The sequence below is a fragment of the Trachemys scripta genome, chromosome 25 (assembly GCF_013100865.1).
Source record: "Trachemys scripta elegans isolate TJP31775 chromosome 25, CAS_Tse_1.0, whole genome shotgun sequence".
NCBI lineage: Eukaryota > Metazoa > Chordata > Testudines > Emydidae > Trachemys > Trachemys scripta.
In genome coordinates this window covers 5,376,260-5,385,820 of record NC_048322.1, presented here as the reverse complement: position 1 = coordinate 5,385,820, position 9,561 = coordinate 5,376,260, and the positions used below count along the sequence as shown (strand labels likewise).

At 49.0% G+C, this 9,561-nt stretch overlaps 1 pseudogene; it reads right to left on the bottom strand.

Moving 5' to 3' along the window:
• Window positions 1-4,516: 4,516 nt before the first annotated feature.
• LOC117869930 overlaps window positions 4,517-9,561 on the bottom strand; it is a 26,670-nt pseudogene continuing 21,625 nt past the window's right edge.

Sequence of the window (9,561 nt, the reverse complement as noted above, 5' to 3'; positions counted from 1 at the left end):
GTAGCTATCCCACAGCTATCCCATAGTTCCCGCAGTCTCTGCCGCCCCTTGGAATTCTGGGTTGAGATCCCAATGCCCGGATGATGCAAAACAGTGTCGCGGGCGGTTCTGGGTACATGTCGTCAGGCCCCTCCCTCCCCCGTCACAGCAACGGCAGACAATAGATTCGCGCCTTTTTACCTGGGTTACCTGGGTTACCTGTGCAGACAACATGGAGCCCGCTCAGCTCAGCTGAGCTCACCGTCACCATATGTCCTCTGGGTGCCGGCAGACGTGGGACTGCATTGCTACACAGCAGCAGCTGCTAACTGCCTTTTGGCGGTAGACGGTGTAGCATGAGTGATAGCCGTGGGGCTGGCAGCCGTAGGGCTGCATTGCACCAGCTCCTTGCAGGCGATGGTATATTATGACTGGTACCCGTCATCGTCATACTGGTATGGCTGTCAATCATGGCCACCTGGGCAGACATGCTACTGTTTTGATGATGATGGTTACCAGTCGTAATATACTATTTTCTGCCAATTGCCCAGTATTGTCTGCTAAGCACCCAGAAGAGGCCGAGGGCGATGCTGGGTGCTGGCGGACGTGGGGCTGGCAGACGTGGGGCTGCATTGCTACACAGCAGCAGCCCCTTGCCTTTTGGCAGATGATGGTATATTATGATTGGTACCCATCGTCGTCATACTGGTATGGCTGTCACTCATGCTGCACCGTCGGCTGCCACCTTAAGATGTAAAAAATAGATTTGTTCTGTGTTCATTTGCTTCCCCTTCCTCCGTGAAATCAACGGCCTGCTAAGCCCAGGGTTTCCAGTTTAATCTTTGGGGGGACCATTCTGTGTGACAGTTGTTTGTGTTTCTCCCTGTTCCTGTACCTGTACGCCATGTCGTCACTCGGCCCTCCCTCCCTCCCTCCCGCCCTCCCTCCCGCCCTCCTTCTCCTGGTCCATCAGATACTACTTTCGCGCCTTTTTTCTGACCAGGCGCCATAGCTAGCACTGGGATCATGGAGCCCGCTCAGATCACCGCGGCAATTATGAGCACTATGAACACCACGCGCATTGTCCTGGAGTATATGCAGAGCCAGAACATGCCAAGGCGAAACCCGGACCAGGCGAGGAGGCGATTGCAGCGCGGCGACGAGAGTGATGAGGAAATTGACATGGACATAGACCTCTCACAAGGCACAGGCCCCAGCAATGTGGAAATCATGGTGTCACTGGGGCAGGTTGATGCCGTGGAACGCCGATTCTGGGCCCGGGAAACAAGCACAGACTGGTGGGATCGCATCGTGCTGCAGGTATGGGACGATTCCCAGTGGCTGCGAAACTTTCGCATGCGTAAGGCCACTTTCATGGAACTTTGTGACTTGCTTTCCCCTGCCCTGAAACGCCAGGATACCAAGATGAGAGCAGCCCTCACAGTTGAGAAGCGAGTGGCGATAGCCCTGTGGAAGCTTGCAACGCCAGACAGCTACCGGTCAGTCGGGAATCAATTTGGAGTGGGCAAATCTACGGTGGGGGCTGCTGTGATCCAATTTGCCAGGGCAATGAAAGACCTGGTGATAGCAAGGGTAGTGACTCTGGGAAACGTGCAGTCAATAGTGGATGGTTTTGCTGAAATGGGATTCCCAAACTGTGGCGGGGCCATAGACGGAACCCATATCCCTATCTTGTCACCGGAGCACCAAGCCACCAAGGGGTACTTTTCAATGCTGCTGCAAGCCCTGGTGGATCACAAGGGACGTTTCACCAACATCAACGTGGGATGGCCGGGAAAGGTACATGATGCTCGCGTCTTCAGGAATTCTGCTCTGTTTCGAAAGCTGGAGGAAGGGACTTTCTTCCCGGACCAGAAAGTGACCATTGGGGATGTTGAAATGCCTATCGTGATCCTTGGGGACCCAGCCTACCCCTTAATGCCATGGCTCATGAAGCCGTACACAGGCAGCCTGGACAGGAGTCAGGACCTGTTCAACTACAGGCTGAGCAAGTGCCGAATGGTGGTGGAATGTGCATTTGGACGTTTAAAAGCGCGCTGGCGCAGCTTACTGACTCGCTCAGACCTCAGCGAAAAGAATATCCCCATTGTTATTGCTGCTTGCTGTGCGCTCCACAATATCTGTGAGAGTAAGGGGGAGACATTTATGGCGGGGTGGGAGGTTGAGGCAACTCGCCTGGCCGCTGATTACGCGCAGCCAGACACCAGGGCCGTTAGAGGAGCACAGCAGGGCGCGGTGCGCATCAGAGAAGCTTTGAAAACGAGTTTTGTGACTGGCCAGGCTACTGTGTGAAACTTCTGTTTGTTTCTCCTTGATGAACCCTCCAACCCCCCCCCCCGACCCGGTTCACTCTACTTCCCTGTAAACCAACCACCCCACCCCACCCTCCCCTCCCGCTTGCAGAGGCAATAAAGTCATTGTTTTTTCACATTCATGCATTCTTTATTAGTTCCTTACAGAGGTAGGGGGATAATTGCCAAGGTAGCCTGGGATGGGTGGGGGAGGAGGGATGGAAAAGGACACACTGCATTTTAAAACTTTAACTCTTATTGAAGGCCAGCCTTCTGATGCTTGGGCGATCATCTGGGGTGGAGTGACTGGGTGGACGGAGGCCCCCCCACCGTGTTCTTGGGCGTCTTGGTGAGGAGGCTATGGAACTTGGGGAGGAGGGCTGTTGGTTACACAGGGGCTGTAGCGGCGGTCTCTGCTCCTGCTGCCTTTCCTGCAACTCAACCATACGCTCGAGCATATCAGTTTGATGCTCCAGCAGACGGAGCATTGCCTCTTGCCGTCTGTCTGCAAGCTGACGCCACCTATCGTCTTCAGCCCGCCACTTGCTCTGTTCTTCCCGCGATTCAGCCCGCCACCTCTCCTCTCGTTCATATTGGGCTTTTCTCATCTCCAACATTGACTGCCTCCATGCATTCTGCTGTGCTCTATCAGCCTGGGCGGACATCTGCAGCTCCGTGAACATCTCGTCCCTCGTCTTACGTTTTCTCTTTCTAATGTTCACGAGCCTCTGCGAAGGAGAAACATTTGCAGCTGGTGGAGGAGAAGGGAGAGGTGGTTAAAAAAGACACATTTTAGGGAACAATGGGTACACTCTTTCATTACAAGGTCGCATATTTCGGCTTGCAGGCAGCCATCGTAGGCCACAGTGTTTTGGCTTTTTTAACCTTCTTAACATGCGGGAAAGGTTGCAAACAGCAGCGCATTTCCCATATCAAGGATGAATTGGGTTGTCCATTTAAAATGGGGTTTCAATGTAAAAGGAGGGGGCTGCGGTTTCCCGGTTAACATGCGGCACAAACACAAGTAAACCCCCCCCCCACACACACACACGATTCTCTGGAATGATCACTTCACCCCTCCCCCCACCGCGTGGTTAACAGCGGGGAACATTTCTGGTCAGAAGAGCAGGAACGGGCACCTCTGAATGTCCCCCTTAATAAAATCACCCCATTTCAACCAGGAGAGCTTCCTGGAGATGTCCCTGGAGGATTTCCGCTCCCTCCCCATACACGTTAACAGACTTGCTTGCTTTTTTTTTGTAATGTTTACAAATATTTACAAAGTTACACTCACCAGAGGTCTCCTGTGTGCCCTGAGGGTCTTGGGTGAGTTCGGGGGTTACTGGTTCCAGGTCCAGGGTCACAAACATATCCTGGCTGTTGGGGAAACCGGTTTCTCCGCTTCCTTGCTGCTGTGAGCTACCTACAGTACCTCCATCGTCATCTTCCTCGTTCCCCGAACCGTCTTCCCTGTGTGTTTCTCCAGTGAGAGAGTCATAGCACACGGTTGGGGTAGTGGTGGCTGCACCCCCTAGGATCGCATGCAGCTCCACATAGTAGCGGCAAGTTTGCGGCTCTGCCCCGGACCTTCCGTTTGCTTCTCTGGCTTTGTGGTAAGCTTGCCGTAGCTCCTTAATTTTCACGCGGCACTGCTGTGTGTCCCTGTTATGGCCTCGGTCCTTCATGGCCTTGGAGATCTTTTCTAATACTTTTCCATTTCTTTTACTGCTACGGAGTTCAGCTATCACTGCTTCATCTCCCCATATGGCGAGCAGATCTCGTACCTCCCGTTCAGTCCATGCTGGAGCTCTTTTGCGATCCTGGGAGGACTCCATCACGGTTACCTGTGCTGATTAGCTCTGCGTGGTCACCTGTGCTCTCCACGCTGGGCAAACAGGAAATGAAATTCAAACCTTCGCGGGTCTTTTCCTGTCTACCTGGTCAGTGCATCTGAGTTGAGAGCGCTGTCCAGAGCGGTCACAATGAAGCACTGTGGGATAGCTCCCGGAGGCCAATAACATCGAATTCCGTCCACACTACCCCAATTCCGACCCGCAAAGGCCGGTTTTATCGCTAATCCCCTCGTCGGAGGTGGTGTAAAGAAACCGGTTTAAAGGACCCTTTAAGTCGAAAGAAAGGGCTTCGTTGTGTGGACGTGTCCAGGCTTAATTCGGTTTAACGCTGCTAAAGTCGACCTAAACCTGTAGTGTAGACCAGGCCTTAGACAGGTTCCTGGCGCAAAAGGGCTTCCACCTTTACCTTGGTCTTCATGGTTGACGATTCCAGATCACCCCACATTGCGGTCACTCCCCTGAAGTTTCCAGGCAAATCAGGTGTGAATTACATATTGGATACAGACAATGTGGCCTGATCCATTTCAAGTGAGGTGACTTCAGGCTATCGTCAGTTTGGAAAAGTCCCATTAAACACACAAGTGTTGTTAAAATATTGGTTGCTGTGAGCCACATGCACTGTGGAGGGCTGAATCCCAAAGATATCAAAAATGAATGAAATCTAAGGACAGTTTTGGGGAGGTTTCCATAGCCTGGCTTGAGGGTTAAAAGGCTGAACTGTGACAATGGGCTTCCTTAAAAAAAGAAAAGGGGTCTCAGCTCCCATAAAAATAACGGGGAGCTCCTCCCCAACAAACAAACTACCTCTTGCCGCATGCATCCATTATCATTCATAAAAAGAACCGTGGACATCTCCTGACAGACGTTATATATCTTCGCTTTGCAGAAAAGAGGGGAACTCAGTGACCCATACAGTCTAATTGGGTAAAAGGTTACACAACTTGTCTCCTTAAGTAATTTTACTTTAGAGCTTATCAAAACAAATTCCAGTTGAAACAGAAATAACTGAAGTCTGGGTCTGTGTTCTCCTACACAATATTTGTCTCTTACATTCCCCCACCTCAGCCTTGGAGGGATATTGTACTTCAGAGCACCTTAGTCCAAAGGGTGTTTTACATCAAATACACTTTTTAAGGTTAGTAATATAGGAAGTGGTGGCTAACAAAAAGCAAACCAATGTAAGTCACAGTGTTCCAGTATAATTCAGGTTAGCACTAAGTTAGACTTTAACCAATAATTAACATCATTTTCAATGGTAAAAAGAACATAGTCAAAGATTATGAAATCTTATGATACAGGTTTGTTTCATTTTAAGCCCCATTTCCACAAAGTGAGCACTGTGTAAATGTAGTCTACACCAGCATAGTAGCTTTCCACATCTGTGAGTTCTCTGGTCCTTCTGATGTAAGTGTTGGTGGAAGGGGTCTCATGCTATGTGGGAAGGTTTGCATCAGGAGAAAAAGGACCTCAGCTCTATATTCACACCTTCCAGTCTTTCAAAGTAGCAGGAGGTGCATGCAACATGGTACAACTGAATCAGACACAAGAGCAAAACTAAGTGACAACAGCATAGAATCAGGATTCAACATTTGTCTATCCAGCGGTCTGAAACTGGAGCCTGACACATAGAATGACAGTAATGGACGAGGGAATCAAACAGCATGGAAGTCCTTGATGCTCAATCAGGCTGGGGCAGGAATCTCCTCTGAAGACATCAACTATTTCTCACTTTGCCTCATGGATCCTTGGATCCAAATAGTGAAGGACCTTCCACTCGAGCCCGGGCAGCCTTTGGGACTCTAATCAGTGACACTGAATTAGGGAGTGGTATTAAAAACAATCAAACAGTTTTATCTGGACGATAGTTCCACACAGCTTCCTCTCTGGGGCGAAAATCAGTTCTTGCCAAATCCTTGGCCTTTGTCAGGGTACATTTAAACTCCTCTGGAATAGAATCCTTTACAAAACCAACCAAATTCTGAGCAGTGTTAGTGAGGAATGACTTCCCCAAACACGGCCAATTTATTTCTTTAATCTGGTGGCACAGGTCTAAATTAGGGACTAGAAACACTCTGCATCAGAATCCCCATAAATCATCAAAGGAGGGGAACTTATTAAGAATAGATATTCTGCAGCTCTCTCACATACAACACTGATTTCATTTCAATGCACATTTGCAGCATCTACCAAGGGCAAGTTCATCAAAAATGCCACTTCTGTTTTCTCCACAGTAACACAGACAGGGACAGCGTTTCCCAAATCATTGGCTACATGCACCCATTTACTTCAGTTAGTTGCACAATCTCGGGTGTGCTGCTGTTCACCATTTTAGAGTGGAGACCTAAATCCAATACAGTTTTCTTGGTAGCACGCCCAATGGCTCGAACTGCACTCGAGCTTCTTCCATGTCATCATGCAGCGGTGCAGGAAAGAGAAAAATAAAATGAGAAAGCATTATTCTAGGAAACAGTCATTTCTCCCAAAGTCCCCGATAAATCTGAGCTACATCCTGGAGAACAAAACTAATATTCAATTATGTGACCAAATGGCCTTCAGGAGAGAGAGAAAAACCCGCAACAAAGCGGTATAAGTCACTTTCTCTTTCATATAAAATGAAATTCCAGAGCAGGTTACATCTGATGACTCAAAAATCAGGAGAGCAGATTCCCCCATCGCCTTCTCCTCTGATCCATTCAAACCTGCTTCACTCAACAGCAGTTCATTATTATGGAATCGTGTTATTTACAAAAAAAAAAAAAAAAGCTTCATAGTAATAGGGAAAAACTGCCGACCTTCTCATCTGCAAACGATCTCAGCTCAGCAGGGAAAAGACCAGAAGTGACTTTGTCAATAGACAGAAAGTGGGATTTAGTCTCGGAATGAGCACACTGTTTTTGGGATCCACTGAAATTTCCCATCCAGGTCTGGGACACTTTCATCTCAGTCCTAATGGATTTAGGATCAATTTGCTATGAAGTGCAGAGACTCTTTGGGAGGTGGAGGCATAGAACAGAAGTGGATAAACTCCATTGTGGCTCAGACAGACGCCAGCGCTGCTGGAGTGAGCGGGCCTAGTGACGGTGATGGGGAAGGAGGTAATCCCGGCGACTCAACCCATTTCTTCCGGTGTCGCAGAGGCTGAAATGATACATTTGTCCCACTCCTGCTCCTCCTCTTTGTTATATTGAAATAGATTTTCAATAAGGAAAGTGGTAAAAAGAAAAATACCTGCTGCCCAGCACAACCTGGACCAGCATGAGAACAACTGGGGATGAGACAATCTGTCGCCAAAGGGGGAGCTTGGTGACTCTAACAATCGCTCTGCTAGTGCTCAGGGCTTGTCTTGAGTATGAAAATGGGTGTAGATTAACACAGGTCAAAGGGGAAGGTGCTAGCTAACCCCAACCCCTGTGCCTGGGCTATGTCAGCACAGCACATCTAGCAGGGTGTTTACATTAGGGTAGCTACCTCCAGCAAGCCGACTTCATGGAAAATCCTAGAGGGGGCAAAGCCCAGGTTCATTTTTGCTCAGTTTAGCTACTTGAGGTCACTCCTATTTCCCACCCATGGGGCTGATAGACACTCCTGGCAGGAGAGAGACACACTCCCATGATGACTCGCAGGAGAAGGGAGTTGGTAGAAAGGACCATGGGATTCACCCCAGAGAAGGGCAACCTGCAAACGAAAAGCAGGCAACTCACCTGGGGGAGCTGAGAGAACAGGGTGACGCAAATGGTGCAAACAGCCCTAAAAAGTCCCTGTGTGGGAATTAGCAAATGCCTTTAAAACAATCTTTTCTCTGCCCTGCACAAAGTGTTTATGGTGTGTCTCTATCCTGTGACATCGCTGATGTCTATTAAGGTGTGAGCTCTGGATGAAACTTTTCCCGCATTCACGGGCTGCTCTCGTGGGTGGATCCTCTGATGACTGATGAGACTTGAGCTCTGAGTGAACTTTTTCCCGCACTCACAGCACTCATAGAGTCTCTCTCCTTTGTGGCCTGTTTGATGTGTGATAAGGTCTGACTGAAGTGGTTCCCGCATTCGCAGCATTTGCAGGGGCATTCTCCCACGTGAATCCTCTGATGTATATTAATGTCTGATTTGAAAGCGAAGCTTTTCCCGCACTCACAGCATTTATACGGTCTCTCTCCTGTGTGAATCCTCTGATGTCTAGTAAGGGTAGAGCTCCGAGTGAAACTTTTGCCAAACTCGCAGCACTTATAGGGTCTGTCTCTTGTATGGATTCTCTGATGTTTAAGAAGGGCTGAGCTCTGAGGGAACGTTTGCCCGCACTCAGAGCATTTATAGGGGCGCTCTCCTGTGTGGATTCTCTGATGTATATTAAGGTGTTTTTTCTCTCTTCTGTAGGTATTCTCTGCTGGGCTGTGATTTTCTTGGAGTTCTGGTGAGTCCCCTGACAATTAATGGATTTGCTCACTTTCTCCCTGGCTGGTTTCCCTGCTCCCTCTCTGTCCTGTCCTGACTCTCACAGGTTTTTCCCTGCATACAACACCTGGACACATTCCCTTGGGATCCTTGCGATAATTCCCCATGTGCTTCCACTTGCTCAGCATCTTCCTGCTGAGGATTCAGCTCCTCGTTCTCACTCACCATCCCAGCACCTGCTAGGACAGAGAAAGAAACTCAGAAATAGGGGCAGAAAACAGGGAAACAAACCAAAATTAGAGCTGGAGAGACAGAAAAAATCTAGTAGCTGAATTCTCGAAAACTCTTCTCCTTAGGGGAGAGAGGAGGGGAACAATTCTACCTCCACATCCCATCAGGTAGGGAGCTGCTGCCAGGTGTCAGTGAGGATGGGTAGGAAGCCAGGAGCGATAGCTGTCCATAGGGTACAAGGCCTCCTGGGGATACTCCTGAACTCTGAGAGCTCCCAAGGCCTTTTCAGGGAGTCCCAGCTCTTTCCTTCAGGCACTGAGAGTTTCTGAATTGGTTTAATAATCCCTCACCTGCGTAGACAGCTCTCAGGATCTCGCCTTCCTCAGAGCCCTGGAGATCCAGGACCCACGGCTCCTCCCCTTGTTCCGGTTGGGAGATCACGTCGGGTTTGGGAACAGGAAACCCTGCTGAGGGGATAGAAAACAAGGGAGATCAGGGGAGTTCATGGCACATTTCTCACAAAGAAGAGTCTATTGGTTTTAACCCAGCCCATTGTAAAGCAGTAAAACGCTTGGGGAAGCTTCCAAGGTGCAGGGCACTCTGCTTATGAGGGATTTAACTATCCTCATCTCTGCTGGGAACACACACAGCCAGACACTCCTCAGGTATCTTGTAAGATATCATTACAAAGCTTATAATCTATTGAGTGTGTTTATCCTATTTGTTTGCATGTATTATTTCTATGTCTGGAGTTAGGAGAATAAGATATAAACTTGTATTACTGATGTAAACATAGAA